Source organism: Bos indicus x Bos taurus, chromosome 13 (assembly GCF_003369695.1).
Source record: "Bos indicus x Bos taurus breed Angus x Brahman F1 hybrid chromosome 13, Bos_hybrid_MaternalHap_v2.0, whole genome shotgun sequence".
NCBI classification, from domain to species: domain Eukaryota; kingdom Metazoa; phylum Chordata; class Mammalia; order Artiodactyla; family Bovidae; genus Bos; species Bos indicus x Bos taurus.
The window spans coordinates 65,324,132-65,342,354 of NC_040088.1; the positions used below are offsets into that span (position 1 = coordinate 65,324,132).

Genomic DNA, 18,223 nt, shown 5'->3' on the forward strand with positions numbered 1-18,223 from the left:
CCCTCTATTGGGGCATTAACTCTGCCCTTGCAGACTTGCCACTGCAACTTTCTCAATAGTAGGCGGTCTATTCTCTCACACTCTATGTACCTTAAGCTCAGAGGGTGAGTTTGCTGTTCTCTGTGCTCCCCATTGCTACCTGCAGACATTCTAGTGGCTCAACTTTTTATTTAAAATAATACAAAAAGCAAACACATGTTTCTCTCGAGGCTCATGCCATTTGGGTAAACTATTCCGTTTACCTCTTCAGAACAGCCATCTCCCCGAATTCCAGTCACTCCTGCTCTCTCACAAGAACCCTGACACTTGACTCCCAATCTTCCTTTAAGATGACCTTAAATCTTGTTGTCATTCTGTTTGTCCAGAAGAGTCATGCATTACACCTGTTTCCCAATTTCTCATCCAGTTGGCGCTCTGGTCCCCTCAAAAGTGTCCCATCTCAACAGTTCTATGTGATCACCCTAACCCTGGGTGACTTAACATTTTGCTACTTTTTGGCATCTTACTTCCTTGACCATCTCAGACACCCAGGCCCTTGGTCACACCCTGGACATTGTCAACATCCATAATCTCACTGCCTCCAGAAGCAAACTTCAAACTGCCTCCCTTCTGACCACAATGACCCATCCTTCCAGCTGGCTTGTTTTGGCCACTCCTATTACAGCTAAATGTTCTCCAAACCTAGGTAACCAGCTCTGCAGGAGGGCCACATGAATGAGCAGACTGCTTCTGCCACCATCACCAATTTCAGACTCAGGCTGCCTGGAAATCCCATTATATTCTTCTAAGCAACTCACTCTTGGATTCTTAGCAATGCCCTTGTTAAACTTTCTCCAGCTCCCTAAATCTATGACCTGCTAACCTCCTATCAACCCCCTCCCCCAGCAGATGATCCTACTTCTTTTTTTACTTTACAAAGAAACTAAAGGCTTCAGATACTATTTTACACAATCTCATGGATGAGAAAACAATCCTGGACATGGTCCCCATGGTCCTAACCTGGCTTGTCCCTACTGATCTTTCTTCAGTAGCCCTGCCTCATACCAGTGCTCCCAGGATGCCAGTCTCACTGGTTTACACTTAATTCCTAATCCCTTCTGCCCCTCTCCCACCCCCAACCCAGCCCATCAGCAATACTGCAGGTTCTGGTTTCATACTGTATCTTGGATCCAAACTCTTCTCATTATCCCCACTGTTCAAATCCTGATCAAAGCTACCACCATCCTTCATCTGGATGGTCCCCACAGCCTCCTAAATGTCCTCTTACTGCTTTTCCTCTTGTCCCATCTGACTGAGCTTCCAATCACGGGCCAGCACGATGGCACACAGCAGAAATCGAATCACTTGCTAAAAACCTTCCAATATCTCCCCGCTACAATTAGAATAAAACCCAACGTCCTCAAGGCTGACTCCCAGCCCTGCTTGGTCTGGCACCTGCCTACCTCTCTGTCCCCAGCCTTTACCACTGCCCGACTCTTTTGCCATATTCCAGTTACCCTGCCTTTTTAACCCTCTCCGTTCCTTCCTCAAGATCTTTTCTTGCTTTCTTCACTATGAATGCTTTTCCAAGTCTCTGAATGGCTGCCCCTTTCCATTATTTTGCAGAGGTGTTCCTTAACCTCTTTTGCCATGAAAGTCACTCTGCTGCTTGGCTCTGCCTCTTCACCCAGTACTGAGACTGTTCAGAACCTCCCACTGGCTGCCCATCACTCAGAGCAAGACCCCTACTAGACCAGAACAGTCCCTTCCTTGCTGTTTTTCTAACATCTTGAGTGCCCTCCTAACCCAAGCTTTTGAATGTGCTTCTCCTTTTGCTTGGAATATTCTCATCCAAAAATCCACATGGACTGCTCTCTCATCCATTTCAGTTCAGTTCAGTTCAGTCGCTCAGTCATGTCCGACTCTTTGCATGAATCACAGCACGCCAGGCCTCCCTGTCCATCACCAACTCCCGGAGTTCACTCAAACTCATGTCCATCAAGTCGGTGATGCCATCCAGCCATCTCATCCTCTGTCATCCCCTTCTCCTCCTGCCTCCAACCCCTCCCAGCATCAGAATCTTTTCCAATGAGTCAACTCTTCGCATGAGGTGGCCAAAGTACTGGAGTTTCAGCTTTAGCATCATTCCTTCCAAAGAAATCCCAGGGCTGATCTCCTTCAGAATGGACTGGTTGGATCTCCTTGCAGTCCAAGGGACATTCAAGAGTCTTCTCCAATACCACAGTTCAAAAGCATCAGTTTTTTGGCGCTCAGCTTTCTTCACAGTCCAACTCTCACATCCATACATGACCACTGGAAAAACCATAGCCTTGACTAGACGGACCTTTGATGGCAAAGTAACGTCTCTGCTTTTGAATATGCTATCTAGGTTGGTCATAACTTTCCTTCCAAGGAGTAAGTGTCTTTTAATTTCATGGCTGCAATCACCATCTGCAGTGATTTTGGAGCCCCCCCCAAAACAGTCTGACACTGTTTCCACTGTTTCCCCATCTATTTCCCATGAAGTGATGGGACCAGATGCCATGATCTTAGTTTTCTAGGTCTGGCTAAAGTGTCACTTAGCTAGATCTTCCTTGATGACACTAATTAATACAGCACCTCCATCCCCACTCTATTCCTCCCCTTTTAATTGCTGTCAAAATGCTGACATTACTTGACATGTTAAATATTAATTTGTATATTGTCTGTTTTCTCCCAACTAGAATGTACCTTCCATGAGAGCAGGAATTACTCTCTACTGTTTTGCTTGTTCTTAGAAGGGTAGGTGGTAAACAGTTTTTCCTTAAGTATTTAATGGCTGAACTATCTGAAATTACCTAATGAATTTATGGGTCTAATTTATGCCATCAGGTCTCTACCACCTTCCTCACAGATCCAGCTGTAGAACGACAGAGGAGGTGACTTCAACCACATTTCCAAATTTGGGTTTAACTGCTGTGTTTTCAGATTTCACCCACTTTCCCTCTGGAGATTAAGTCACCGGGTTCTTTCCAGTTAGTCCTTTGAGATTGCAAATCCTGCGGCTAAGAGTGGCCTGGCGGGTGCGCATCACTGCATATCTGTAGCCCATTCTTAGTATGTGTTAAATTAGATCTTAGATCGCTGGGTCAAAGGGTCACTGCAGATGTAAGTTAAATCTCTGTGGCCGAATCCCCGTGCACAAGGTTTTGGCTATTTTGGATTTCCACAGCTATATGGGAGAGGCCACAGGCTCGCCCGCCAACTGAGTGTCATTATTAGTCTTTAGGGGGTTGCCAACCCGATAATCAAGACACTGCCCCTGCGGAGCGCACCCTTCCCCGCCCCAGCTCTACCACGGAGACCGCCCAACCGCGGGCGGCGCGCGGCCTGCAAGCAGGGCCTTGCACAACTGGCCCGAAAAGAGGAAGCCCCAAAAGGGCTGAAGTCGACACTTACGAACACCGCTGCAAAAGAAACCGGCTTCTGGGGCTTTGGTGGAACCGCCGTTTGGGCCCCAATCCCTTGGCCGGTAATAGAAACACCGAGGCGACAATCCAGAGGACGCCTCCGAGAGGGGAGGGCCCGCGACGCAGGTAGGGGAGGGTGAGAGGAAGGCGCACCTTTCCCCCGGCTTGCAACCCAAGTTGTGGTCTTCTTTGGGGAGGGTGGGGGGAGAGGAGGAGGAAGGGGGAGCTGGGCCGTGGGAGGTGGGGAGGGGGAGGGGTAAGATGCGCGGAGGCACAGAGCCTTCGAGTCGGAAAAAGCGGCCCCGGGGCTTCAGGCGTCTGCATCCGCGTCCGTGGGTGTTTCCCACCAGGCGCCCTCCTCGCACCTCCATGCGGAGCCGCGCGCCGAGCGCCCCACGTCTGCGCGCCGCGAGGGCCGGGCCGGGCTGACACCACTTCCTCCCCAGCCGCCGACCCGAGCCGGGGCGCAGCCCGCGCTCCGCGAAGCCTCCCGGCCGCCGCCCCGAAGCTGCCCCGCGCACGAGTCTCCGCCAAGTGCCCGCGCGCCCCGAGCAGCCGTCGAGGTAAGTGGCGCCGGCCCGCCTGCCCCGGGAGCCCTGGGAGCGGCACCCGGGCCGCCCCGGCCCCCGACTCCCCTCCCCGGGATGTCTCCCGACCAGGGTCGTGCCCGAGGCCGGGCCCGGTGAACGCGCGGCTCCGCTGGGCCCTGGAGGGCGGTGCCCTTCGCCGACCCCTGCCCTTGACCCAGCTCCGCGGGGTTTGGGGCTGGGGTTCGCCTTCCCCGAGTTGGGTTTCGTCAGATTTGACTGATTTCCTGCCCAGAAAATTGCTCCCAAGTCAGACGGGGAACCGGTGTACCCTCTCCTGTCCAGCGGGTCCGGGAGCCGCAGCCTGACCAGTGCTGAAGGGCTTCCAGGGGCATTTCAGGGGGCATTTCCAGGGGGCATTTCCGGGGGCATTTCCGGGCGCCGTGCATTGAGTGCAGGTCATGTGAGAATTTGAGAGTGACGGTCACAAGTCTGTCGCGTCCTAGTGTTTCTTTCCTTGAAAACTTTCAGACGGCTGTTTCTTCTTTTTAAAAATAACTTTGCATTCGAATTATTGTCCTTTTCGCTTTAAAATAGCAGAGAGGAACGAGCTGGACACCAGGCACAGGTGTTGTAATTTTGTTTGGAATGAATATCCAGAGCGTCCTTTTAGAAGCACGAAGCAAATTAACCAGGATGTCGTTATATCCAGGAGGATCTCGGGTAGGGGTCCCCCAGAATACCTCATCCAAGCGCACCCCTTATCTTCCTTCAGGGAAGGTGTATCTCATCGTTCAGACCGTTGTGGAACGCTAAATGTGTTTGTTCCTGGTGCTACTCACTGCAAAGCGGTTCAAAAATAACTTTAAATGCAATTGTTATAGAAAGAAATGGAGTATCAGCAGAAATAACAAACAGAAAAGGCTCAGGGGTTTATTACTGCTCAGGTATAACGTGGTTTAAACAAAGGCCAGAGTACTAACTACTACTGATTTTAAAGTCTAGGCCTCCGAATGGAGGTTTCCAGGCCTTTGCCTCTTTGAGTAAACCTCAGGGTCAATTTTCTCTCTGGCCCGAATACTGAAATACTGGGACAGCCCATGGGCAGCCTTACAGTAACGCTGGCTAGCAAAATTAACAGAGAATCTACTAGGAAATTTCTGTAATGTCTTCATGGTGGTGTTTCCTGTCTGCTCAACGTGTTGTGAAAGGTCTAAGAAATTTAATGTCATCTTCAGATTCTGAGCCACCAGGGAAACAGATGGTAAAGAGTCTGCATGCAAGGTGGGAGACCCAGGTTCGTTCCCTGGGTTGGGAAGATCCCCTGGAGAAGAAAATGGCAACCCACTCCAGTATCCTTGCCTGGAGAATCCCATGGACAGAGGAGCCTGGCAGGCTACAGTCCACGGGGTCGCAAAGAGTAGGACCCGACTGAGCAACTTCACTTTCTTTCCGATTCTTAGTCATTTTCACATTATTACTGATATTTATATCTTTCCCGGATATTTGGGAGACTTGGGTTCTTTTCCAGACCTGCCTTTAGCTAGAGAAAAAATGATGTTAATTAAGTTGCTTTGATCTCTCTAACCTTATCAGTAAAGATTACTGGCCTACCTGATATCTATCATTAAAATAGCAATTGAGGAGTTTCCAGAATTCTTTGAATCTGTCCTGTCTTGAATGCTGACAAAGAATGGCTGATCACTAACAAAAAAGAATGGAGAAAATGATGATAACAGATGTTAGAGTCAAATCTTTTGAGGTCTTTTGTTTCTGAGAAGTTCCTCAAGAAACAGTAGATTTCTGGTCAACATGTAAGAAGGCGCATTTCCATTCTATTGAAAAACTTCAATAGGAAATTGATGACCCCAAGGTTGGGTAGGTCTATATAATCGATTTCAAATTTTTTCAAGTGTTAATTCTCAGGAAATATAACTTTGTAATATGGATTACTTTATGACTCAGTTTCTTTAAATCCTAAGCACTGCTTACTAGGTTTTGTTCCTTGGTGGCTCAGATGGTAAAAAATCTGCCTGCAATGCAGGAGACCCATGTTCGATCCCTGTGATGGGAAGATCTTCTGGTGAAGGGAATGGCAACCCACTCCAGTATTCTTGCCTGGAAAATTTCATGGACCGAGGAGCCTGGCAGGCTATAGTCCGTGGGGTTGCAAAGAGTTGGACATGATCGAGCAACTAACACTTAACACTAAATTTTGTAGTGTCTATTAAATCTTTTGTATTTTTATATCCTGAGAATGTATACCAATCACCTACTATTTTTTGACTTTTTTCAATAACAAATTAAAAGTTCTAGATATCTTCATATTACTATTAGAATGAACTGCTCATAAAATGCATTGCTGGGACTTGATTAAGTGGTCCAATGATTAAGACTTTCCTTTCCAATGCAGGGCATACCAGTTCCATTCCTGGTCAGGTAGCTAAGATCCCACATGCCTTGAAGCCAAAAAACCAAAACATAAAACAGAAGCAGTATTGTAACAAATTCAATACTTTAAAAATGGTTCACATAAAAAGCATTTTAAAAATGCATCGCCGAAAATGCCTATATTTAATATACCACTTCCAGTTTCTTTAAACCATCCCACTTTCACAAACATGATTTTAATTTACTTCTAATCATCTTCAGTGTTAATTATTTTTATGCTCAGTACCTTTTAGTAGTGCAGAACCTTGTAATAAATTGTGTGCCTTAGTCTGTCACACCAAAACATTTACAATTGCACTGCATCCCCATCACCTAGCCAAATTCCTTGCACCATAGTTGGGACTCAAATAACATTTACTAAATGTCCAGTGATATTAGTACCTCTTCTGGGTGGTACCATCAATCCATCCGTCTAAGCCCTGAGACCCAGCTGGCCCCCTACCAACCCTGACGCTTGAGCAGGCAGACCTATAGCATCGCCCCAAGGCACCACACCTGCTCAGCTCCTGTTCTAAAGCTTGAATTCCTGACACCATTTCCAAACATTTTCTAAACATCATCTATGCACTTGAATCACCAAGAATCATATTATAAGAGCTAGTCTTTCTTCTCTGTCAACTCAGTTTCCTCTTTATCACCAACTGGTCATCATAAACAGTTATTATATTTATTTAGCTTATATTTTGTACCAGACCCTGTGTTAACTAATGTGGATGTGTTGTTTCAGTAAGCTTCACATGCTGGGTTTATGGGGCTTCCCCTGTGGCGCTGTTTCCCGCCTGCCAGTGCAGGAACCATAATGAGGCTTGGGTTCTATCTCTGGGTCAGGAAGATCTCTGGAGGAGGGCATGGCAACCCACTCCAGTAGTCTTGCCTGGAGAATTGCATGGACAGAGGAGCCTGGCGGGCTATGGTCCATAGGGTCACAAAGAGTTGGACACGACTGAAGCAACTTAGCGTACCTGCATGCACGCACGTGGGCTTATACCACTGTTAACCCTTTATCGTTGAGGAAATGAAAGTGCAGAGAGGTTAAGAAGCTTACCCAGGGAGTGAGAAGCAGAGCTGACCTTTGAACTGAGTCAGTATGACACCAGCACTGAGGCGCTATACCAAGGGCAAGGGCTTAAATGGTGAAAAAGAACAGGAGGCCTTTCCTCAGTGAAGTTCGAGTTTACTAGGGGAGACATAAATGGGCAATTACAGCCCCACACACGACCAAGGCCTTGTGCTGTGGGAGCACCCATCAGATTCCTACACCACACGGGGGTCAGGGAGGATGAAGTGAAGGTAGGCCCAGCAAAGAACATGCCTTTTTAGAGTGGGAAAACATGTCTTTCGAAAAAATAATCTTCTTTAGCAGCAACCATTTGATTTAATTTTTGGCTGTGTTGCACAGTATGTGGGGTCTTAGTTCCCAGACCAGGGATTGAACCCATACCCTCTGCATTGGAACCATGGAGTCTTAACCACTAGACCACCAGGGAAGTCCCCATGTGGTTTCATTTTTAGCTTTATTATATTTCCAATCCTCTTGATAATGGGCTGTGTTAATTAAATCAATGAATAGTGAGTAGCTTTTTTTTTTCCTACTTCTGCTGGGGATCCTTCTGATTTGATCTCATATCACAGACTCATCAGTGAAATGGCTGCAGGCTGGGAGTGGGGATAAATGCTAAATCACACAATAGTTATGTTTGCGCAAACTGGCCAGAAGATTTATGTCCATAGATCATATCAAACTGGAGGGAAAATACAGAGTGATAGAACAAGCAAACATTAGATTTATTTTCCCTTTTTCACTATGAAATATTCCATAAATACAGTAGATGATGTAAGATACATACGTGAGTGTGTGAAAGTCCCTTAGTTGTGTCCGACTCTCTGCAACCCCATGCACTATACAGTCTGTGGAATTCTCCAGGCCAGAATACTGGAGTGGGTAGCCTTCCCTTTCTCCAGGGGATCTTCCCAACCCAGGGATTGAACCCAGGTCTCCTGCATAGCAGGTGGATTCTTCACCAGCTGAGCCACAAGGCAAGCCCATACATATTATTACAGCAAATAATAATAAAACCAACATCAGGATACATATCATCTAGCTTAAGAAGTAAAATAATATTAGTACCTCTGACTTCCTCTCAATAGCATTACCCTTTTTTCTTGATGGACTTCCCTGGTGGCTCAGATGGTAAAGCGTCTGCCTACAATGTGGGAGACCTGGGTTCAATCCCTGGGTTGGGAAGATCTCCTGGAGAAGGAAATGGCAACCCACTTCAGTATTCTTGCCTGGTAGGCTACAGTCCATGGGGTTGCAGAGTTGGACACAACTGAGTGACTTCACTTCACTTTTTCTTGATAGAGGTCATCATTATTCTGACTGTGCTGATTATTTGAAAAGGATTTAGAAAGCAGGTAAATACATTTACAAAGATATCAAACTGGGAATTAGAGTATATTGGTACTTGGGAAACTGAAATTATTTTTTAATATTTATTTATTATTAGTTTATTCATTTGGTTGCACTGGGTCTCACTTGCCACATCCGGGATCTACTTCCCTGACCAGGTGTGTAACTTGGGCTCCCTGCATTTCGAGCACAGAATTTTAGCCACTGGACCTCCAGGGAAGTCCCCTGGGAAACTGAAATTAGAATCTTCACTGACTCAAAGCGTGGTCATAAATAGAGTGTCCTATAAAGTAAAGAGAACTTATTTTAATTTAAATAGCATGAAAACAAAGTGGATTACAAATGTTGAAGAGGAAGTACCATGGAAGTAGTAGAATCTTAGTTATTAATGAAGTAACCAAGATATCAGAGGATAACTGTAACTTTTAAGTATGGTAAAGCATACGTAAGTTAGGAACTGCTAATTTCCATATGACTTCAATTTCTACTTTAAATAGAATTCAGTCATCCAAAAAAATATTTGCCAAGCACTATTCCAGGTGAGTTGGACTGTGAAGAAGGCTGAGCACCGAAAAATTGATGCTTTTGAACTGTGGTGTTGGAGAAGACTCTTGAGAGTCCCTTGGACTGCAAGGAGATCCAACCAGTCCATTCTGAAGGAGATCAGCCCTGGGATTTCTTTGGAAGGAATGATGCTAAAGCTGAAACTCTAATACTTTGGCCACCTCATGCGAAGAGTTGACTCATTGGAAAAGACTCTGATGCTGGGAGGGATTGGGGGCAGGAGGAGAAGGGGATGACAGAGGATGAGATGGCTGGATGGCATCACTGACTCGATGGACGTGAGTCTGAGTGAACTCCGGGAGTTGGTGATGGATAGGGAGGCCTGGCGTGCTGCGATTCATGCAAAGAGTCGGACACGACTGAGTGACTGAACTGAACTGAACTGAACTGATTCCAGGTGAATGAAAGAGACAGAGATCTCTGCGTTTGGGGAGCTGTATTCCAGTTAGGAGACGCAGATAATCATCAGTAAGCATCAAAAATAAGTAAATAATATTGGTGAGTGAAGAGTCCCATTTAAAAAGATAAAGTTGAACGAAATAAAATTGCGGGGTTAAATAAGATGGTCAGGCTTGGCCTCATTGGGAAGACCTGAGCCAGGGTTTGAAGGAGCTGACTGTCTGAGGGAACAGTGTTCTGAGCAGAGGGAACAGCTAGTGCTGAGGCCATAAGGCACAGGTAAGCCTGGTGCCTTCGAGGGAAAAGGCACCTGTGTGGCCTGGAGGGAGAGGGTAATAGGAGGTGTGGTTGGAGACATAGGGGGAAGGTGAAGAGATGGCAGATCACGTAGGGTCTTGTAACCCATCATGAAAACATTGGCTTTTACATTGAGTTAAACTGAGGGGCCGTTACAGGATTCTGAGAAGAGGAATAATGTGATCTCACTTACATGTCAAAGGCTCACTGTGATTGCTTGACAAAAAGCTGGATAAAGTCAGAAATCTATTAAGAAGCTTTGGGAATCGGCATATATTTTAATGGCAGAGCCAACAGGATTTCCTGGCAAAGTGGATGTGGGATTTCAGAGAAAGAGGAACCAAAGATGTCTCCAAAGTTCTTGACCCAAACAATGAGAAGGATGGAAGTGGCATCAACCACGTGGGCAGTTTAGAGGGAAAGCTGTGACAAGTTGAGTTTTGGGGAGGGAGGCTTCAGAGGGAGGGGACATATGTATACATATAGTTGACTCATGTTGTGGTACAGCAGAAACTACAACATTGTAAAGGAATTACACTCCAATTAAAAATAAATTGAAAAATCTGGAAAAAGAAAGTTTTGGACATGGATATGAAATGTCAACTTGTTATCACTATGTGCTTATTACATAAAAGGCTACAGTCATTCAGCCTAAGTAACTTTTGGGGAAGGTACTATCATTAATTCTCATTGTACAGATTAGAAATGACAGTTTAGAGAGTGTTAAGAATTTTACCCAAGATTACATTTTAAGAACTGGGATGTAAAACTAGGTCTTTAGGATCCTAATGCTTTAAACTCTTCTTTTGAAACTTGCTGAAAGAATTGACCAGCAATCTTTATCATATAAATGAAATAAGAATATAGTCAGCTAATCAGTAACATTTCATGCCCTTGAAACTCAAGACAGTGAGAGTTCTTTTTAATAAAGGAGAGAGCGGGAAATGAATATTGAAAAGCCCCATACTTATACATGAATTCACAACCAGTGACATGGGCCTTGTAAAAGGTTTCTGTGCTTGTGAGGGTTTTGGGAATTTATTTATTTATTTGGCTGTGTTGGGTCTTAGTTGCGGCACATTGACTCTTCACTGGAGCATGCAGGCTTCTCTCTAGTTGTGGCTCGTGGGCTTAGTTGCCCTGTGCCCTGTGGGATCTTAGTTTTCGGACCAGGGATTGAACCCACGTCTCCTGCTCTGAAAGGTGGATTTTTAACCACTGGACCATCAGGGAAGTCACCTCTAAGATTATGAGTTTAACATCAGGATTCTGAGGAAGGGAAGATAACGGCCCTTTGCACAAAGGAGGTTTTTGTGCCCCAAGGTTAAGATACTTATATTTTCAAAATCTAAAACCAGATGGATTTTAAATGGATGCACGAGTTAGAGCAGGGCCAAGACTTCACTAGCAGCTGTTGAAGAGTGGTAGGTAACATTGCCCTGACATTGGAAGTGGCTTCTAGGAAGTAACTACTGAGGTCAAGATAGCTGACATTTCATTTGTTTTGGCTACAGTAGGTGTCAGGGCAGTATAATTGTGACATAGTAGCACTTAGTGGAATTCTGCTTACTTCATTGTCTGCATCACAGTTCATGTCGTAGACTTATTTTTTCCCCCACAAGCGAAAGTTTGTTTTTCAGTTAAGTGCATTATTAGAATTTCGTCTCAAAAAGAAAAGGATGAACAAATCAGTTATTGACAGAAAAAAATACCACAAAATCTTTTTCAGGCAGTTTACAGAATGATCTCAATTCAGTGAGCTAACTAAATGAATTTGTCTAAAGCTACTGTATTTATGGTATTAATGAACTCTTTCATCTCTGCTGCTAACATAAAATTCCCAGTTGATGGGTCAATGAACTGATGAAGTTTGGGATGTGGCATTAAAAAAATCATTTATTTTATTATTTTTTAAGGGGAATGACTCCCTTCTAGTTAAATTCCTAGATGATATGGCTTAGCAAGTCAAGACTGTTTCTTAGCAGATTAAGACTATTTGTTGACTGACATGGTACTTAAATTTCTGCCATTGTATGTGGCAAACAGAAATGAAGTGGCTTGGGCCCGGGACGTGGGTAAGTGCAGTGCGATGCTGTGAGCAAGCGGCTCCCAAGATTGCCATAGAAGAGAAAGGCTGAAACGTCCAGGGAGCTCACTGCCCTGACCATCAGAGCAGAAAAGTGCCCCTCATTCGAGATTCACAGAAGGGAGCTCTGTGCTTACATGCACACTCAAGTTGAATAACACTCTGCTGAACACGCTGACACTGGAACTTTTTCTCCAGTCTTATATCTGTTGAGGGCTGATCATGTGCCAGACAGAGTAGAAGGTGTAAAACAAAATAAGATATGGCACCAAAGCTCCAGAAGCTTCTGGCCTACTGGGAGACCCAGGCCTGCAAATAAACACATTCCAGTTTGTGATGAGCATAAGACGGTGATGGGAGTGACTGTAGGGAAGACATAGTATGGGGGGAACCAAAGGCATTTTGAAGGATAAAGATATTTCCAGGAGGCCCAGTGGAAGAAAGCTATCTCAGGCACTACATGCATGAAATTGTTCGGCAGAGCTGGAGCATACAGGGCAGGGGGAAGGGAAACGGGGAGATTTGGGTTTAAATCTTAGTGCGTAGTACTCAGATCACATTTATATGGTACAATCCCCACAGTCTACCACCTTTGAGTCAAAATGCTTAGCACTTGTAAAGACAGAAAACTCTGGTTCTCTGGAGCCCTGTCCAACACGAGTATAATGCAAGCGACATAGATTATTTTTATTCATTTATTTATTTTGCCACGCCATGCGGCATGAAGGATCTTAGTTCCCTGATCAGGGATTGAACCCATGCCCCCTGCAGTGAAAGTGCGGCATCCTAACCGTTGGACTGCCAGGAAAGTCCCCACATAAATAACTTTACATTTTCAAGAAGCCACACTAGAAACAGTCAAAGAGAAACACAGGGTGTTAATTTAGTAACCTATTTTATTTAGTATGTATGTATCCAAAATGACCATTTAATGAATTAATATTAATTATACTAAATTACAGTAAATGTAAGTCATATTGAAATTGTGGATGAATTCTTTTTCTTTCTTCATACGAAATCCAGCGTGTCTTACACTTAGAGCACATTTCAGTTTGGACGAGCCACAATTCAAGTGCTCAGTGGCCACCTGTGGCTAGTGGCTACTGAACTGGACGGTGCAGCTCTAGGTAATTGCACAAATACTGTATCCTAACTAAGTGTTGACGGTTCGGCTGTTGGGAGGATACTAGATGCCTTATGAAGAAAACTAAGGGCAAAAAGAAACAAAAAGCATTTTCTGTTACTGTGGGGTGTGTCCTTGGAACCAGATTTTAATGCATAGCTCAGCCTACACCCAAAATGCTTCATTAGCCCTCTAAGCAAAAAAAACAACAACAAATTGCCATGGCTTACTTTTTATTCTTTATCGTCCCCTCTGCCCACCCTCCCATCCTCACCCTTATTTTTTTGGATTCTTCTTAAAAGTAACAGGCACTGGAGAAAGAGTGGAAGTAAAACGTAGAGCAGGATACCCTAAACCCACATCCGGCAAATAAGATCGGTTGCCCTAGGCAACGGTGGTTGTCAACTCTTTTTTTTTTTTCTCTTTAGCTTTCATCTGCTAGCTCACAAGCATAACACACCCTCACAACAGCAGCTCTCTGTGATGGTCTTCAACTCCAAAAATACACCTCCCTTCCAGGGTGGAGAAGGCAATGGCAGCCCCACTCCAGTACCCTTGCCTGGAAAATCCCATGGACGGGGGAGCCTGGTGGGCTACCGTCCATGGGGTCGCAAAGAGTCGGACACGACTGAGCGACTTCACTTCCAGCGTGGAAGGTAGTGATAAGATTTGGATTGTGGAGTTGTAAAAGTGCCATGGGTACAGTTTGAAAAAGCTTTAGGGAGATTCCAGATGCAGTTCCTCTATAGTTCCGAATGGTTAAGAATCTCTGTCCTAGGGATTTCCCTGGTGGTCTAGTGAGGAATTAAGAACTCACATGCTGTGTGGCGTGGCCAAAAAAAAATAAAATAACAATCTCTGTCCTAGAAACACAACTTACAGATGTCCTTTCCAGTAGCTTGGTATTTTAAAACTGTGCCTAGTCTATGGGAAAATGGCAGTTCGGGTACACAAAAATGCAACAGGCAGAAGTAAGCAAGTCCTGCTTGGGACTTGGGAACCGGTACGTGGTGTGTGAGTAAGTGACGGACACTTGTTTCCACCTGTGGTTTTAGATCCCCTGGAGAAGGAAATGGCACCCCACTCCAGTATTCTTGCCTAGGGAAACCCCATGGACAGAGGAGCCTGGCGGGCTACAGTCCATAGGGTCGCAGAGTCGGACTCAACAGTACACAGTAGTTTTTAGCACATGGTGGTTTTAGAGGGAGATACAGTAACAAAAATGATGATGGTGGGGATAATAATAATGGCTTAGTATAGTATATCAGACACTATACCAAAGACTCAGGTTAAATCACTTAGCCAGGATCACCCAACAGCTGAATACATTTACTGAGTACGTGATGTGTGTCACAGGCTTGGATGAAAATACAAGATTTTCTGCCTAACCTCAGTGTGGTGTGAAAGACAGTCACGAACTCAGTTGCATTCAAACTGGACAAATAGATACTGTAATAGCACCATTAGCAAAATAGCTGCCAAATTCTACCTCTTAATGATCACCGTCAGTCTGTGTCTTCAGAAGGCTGTGTGGCATGATTGTGAACATGAGCTTTCAACTGAGACCTGGGCACAGTCCAGTCCTCCACTCACGTGAGCTTGTGCAAATTACTTTCTCCAGCCCTAAGTTGTATAACCTATAAAATTAGAATAATGTCACTACATCCTAAGATTGCTTTGAGAGTTAAATAAGATCCTATATGCGTCTGATCTATAGTAATTGTCCCATATTTATAACTCCTACTATTCTTTTTTAAAGGTGCTAATACATGAACTGTTATCCACTGGGTTCCAATAGTTGAACTGTTATCCAACCATAGCACTGTGTCAGCTACTGGGAGAGCTGAGTCAAAATGCTTAGGCACTTGTAAAAACAGAAGACTGTGGTTCTTTGGAGCCCTGTCCAATACAAATATAATACAAATAAAATGCTGCCCCTCTCAGCATAGCTGAAAAGATTTTTTGAAATCTTGGTTGTTGATTCATACTTTTATTGAAAGGCTAGAATAACATAAGAAGGTGGTATGACTTACTTGGCAGCTGAACAGCCTCTTTCTTGACTATGAGGCTGACAGGTTCTATAGATGGATGTGGTGACTGACAGAAGGCAGCTTTCCTGTTTGGTTTGGATAAAGATCATGTGTGTAAGTTTCAGCCCTCCTTGGGGGCTATTTGCTGAGGTCAGCAATATGCTGGCCTCCACTTATGCTGAAAGTGGAGCTCCTAAGAATTCTTCGTGCATTTCACTGAATGTGGGCATTTCTTTTCTCAACCCCTTCTAATGGATGGAAGGATGGATGAATAGTTGGCTGATTGAACTGGGATCTCATGTCTGTTACAGAGCCCCACACTGCTTTATTTGTTTTTGTTTTCCTGGCTCAAGTCCCACCTTAAGAACCTGTGAGCCAGTTCTCCCATAGTGTATAGGGCAAGGGTTCTTGCTGATTTTAGACCCAGGGCAGTTGTAGTTTCTCTTTGTTCCTTGTGACAGAGGAGTCAAATGGCCCATAGCATCGGTCCTTAATTACTCCAGTTTGTCCATGGACTTCCATCTTTGCTGACCCCGAGTTTGGGCCGTTTTCCTCGGCTCTGTGTTTGACAGCCCTCCTCCAGACCCACAATGGACCACTGCTTCCCTTGCTCTAGTGGTTCTCTATACAGTCCCTTCTCCTTAACATCTTCCAGAAATTCCTCAAGGTTTTTCATCTAGCAGCGGCATCCTTCCTTGCTTTCCAGACTGCTCTGGAGTCATTTCACTTGAATCGTAGGAAAGGATGTGTATTCACTGCCCACTGATCAGAAGTTATCAGTGCATTTATTTTTTTAAGAATGATTTTATTTATCTTTGGCTGTGCTGGTCTTCATTGCTATGTGGGCTTTTCCTCTAGCTGCAGAGAGCAGGGGCTCCTCTCTAGTTGCAGGGGGGTGGGGGCGGGTTTCTCACTGCAGTGGCTTCTCTTGTGGAGCATGGGCTCCAGGGCACACCGGCTTCAGTAGTTCTAGAGCTACTGGGCTCTAGAGCACAGCCTCTGTAGTTGTAGTGCGTGGACTTAGTTGTGGGATCTTCTCGGATTAGGGGTAGAAACTGTGTCTCCTGCATTGGCAGGTGGATTCTTCGCTACTGAGCCACCAGGGAAGCCCCTATCAGTGTATTTAAGTGATTTGAATTACGTAGATCATGAAACAGTTACCACAATAAGTTTGATGAATATCCATCATCTCATATAGATATAAAATCTAAGTAATATTTTTTTTCCTTGTGTTGAGAACTCTTAGGATTTACTCTCTTAACATCCTTCATATATAACATACAGCAGTGTTAACTATATGCATCATGATGTACTGCTGCTGCTGCTGCTGCTAAGTCACTTCAGTCGTGTCCGACTCTGTGTGACCCCATAGATGACAGCCCACCAGGCTCCCCCGTCCCTGGGATTCTCCAGGCAAGAACACTGGAGTGGGTTGCCATTTCCTTCTACAATGCATGAAAGTGAAAAGTGAAAGTGAAGTCGCTCAGTCGTGTCCGACTCTAGCGACCCCATGGACTGCAGCCTTCCAGGCTCCTCCGTCCATGGGATTTTCCAGGCAAGAGTACTGGAGTGGGGTGCCATTGCCTTCTCCGATCATGATATACACTACATCCCTAATGCTCATTTATCCTATAAGCAGAAGTTCATAACTTTTGATCACCTTCTTCCAATCCCCATGCCACCCCCAGTGACCACACATCTAATATCTTTTTCTATGAATTTCTTTGTTTTGAAGTATAGTTGACCTTCAACCACTGTGTTAGTTCCTGGTGCACAACGTAGTGATTTGATCTTTCTATTCATTACAAAATGACCACCACAATTTTTGCCGTTTTCTCATTATTATTTTTGGATAAATACTGATATTTTGGCTCTTTTTTAATGCACTGAATATTGACATAAATAGTCATTTACCGCGTGTTCCTTTGCATGACACTTTTCTGCTCACAGCCTCCATTTCTTCACTTGCAGACGGGACTAACATATTTTGCAGAGCAGGTGCAACAAGCCAGAATCTAGCGTAAGAGCATAGTACCATGCTGGAGTTGTAGAAGGTACTCTGGAGTGGTAGCTGCACTGATCATTTGCTCCACTATCAACAGCTGTGTAACAGACTACCCCAAACTCAGTGCTGCGTGACAGACAGTTTTATTGTGATCACGGATTGTGTGGGTCAGGACTCGCCACCACAGGGCTAGCTGGCCTCAGCTCTGAGTGATGTCTGTGACCTCAGCTGGGGATACTTGAACAGCTGGAGGTGGTGCAAACTGCTGGAGACTGGGCTTACCTGGAGGATTTTTCACTCACCAGCCTGGCCCCTGAGCTGGGCCAGGACTGGTAACCAGAGTGTCTCCTGTAGCCCCTCCAGGTGGCTCTGGCTTCTCACAGGGTGACAGCTGGGCTTGCACAGGGAGTGTATGGGGGGAGTTCTAAGTGACTTTGTGGATGGCCTCTCCTGGCCTGCCCTGCACACAGAGCGTCACTTCCCTGATACTGCATCCGTCATAGCAGTCAGAGACTGCTCAGAGTCAAGGGGAGGGGACAGAGACCCCACATCAAAGAACAGGATGCCTTGTTTAAAACCATCATTGTCATTGCCATCTTTACACTGTGAATCTGCTTCTTATGAGTAAGGAAAGGAAGTGCTTCCAAGTCCCATAGCAATTGAGAGAACATTTTCCTCAAGAGGTTACATGTTGCCTAGGAAAGGAACATTCAGTTCAGTTCAGTCGCTCAGTCGTGTCCGACTCTTCGAGACCCCATGAATCGCAGCACGCCAGGCCTCCCTGTCCATCACCAACTCCCGGAGTTCACTCAGACTCACGTCCATCGAGTCAGTGATGCCATCCAGCCATCTCATCCTCTGTCGTCCCCTTCTCCTCCTGCCCCCAATCCCTCCCAGCATCAG

At 45.2% G+C, this 18,223-nt stretch overlaps 1 protein-coding gene across 2 annotated transcripts in view; it reads left to right on the top strand.

Moving 5' to 3' along the window:
- Positions 1-3,258: 3,258 nt before the first annotated feature.
- The window catches only part of APBB1IP (amyloid beta precursor protein binding family B member 1 interacting protein), a 75,972-nt gene continuing 61,007 nt past the window's right edge, over positions 3,259-18,223 (top strand). Inside the window, exons 1-2 of one of the 2 annotated variants that reach the window (XM_027560074.1) lie at positions 3,259-3,554; positions 3,875-3,991. The gene's annotated coding sequence lies outside the window, so the exon portion shown is untranslated. Of the gene's footprint in view, positions 3,555-3,778; positions 3,992-18,223 lie in introns of both variants that reach the window. The other variant, XM_027560073.1, reaches the window with a different exon arrangement.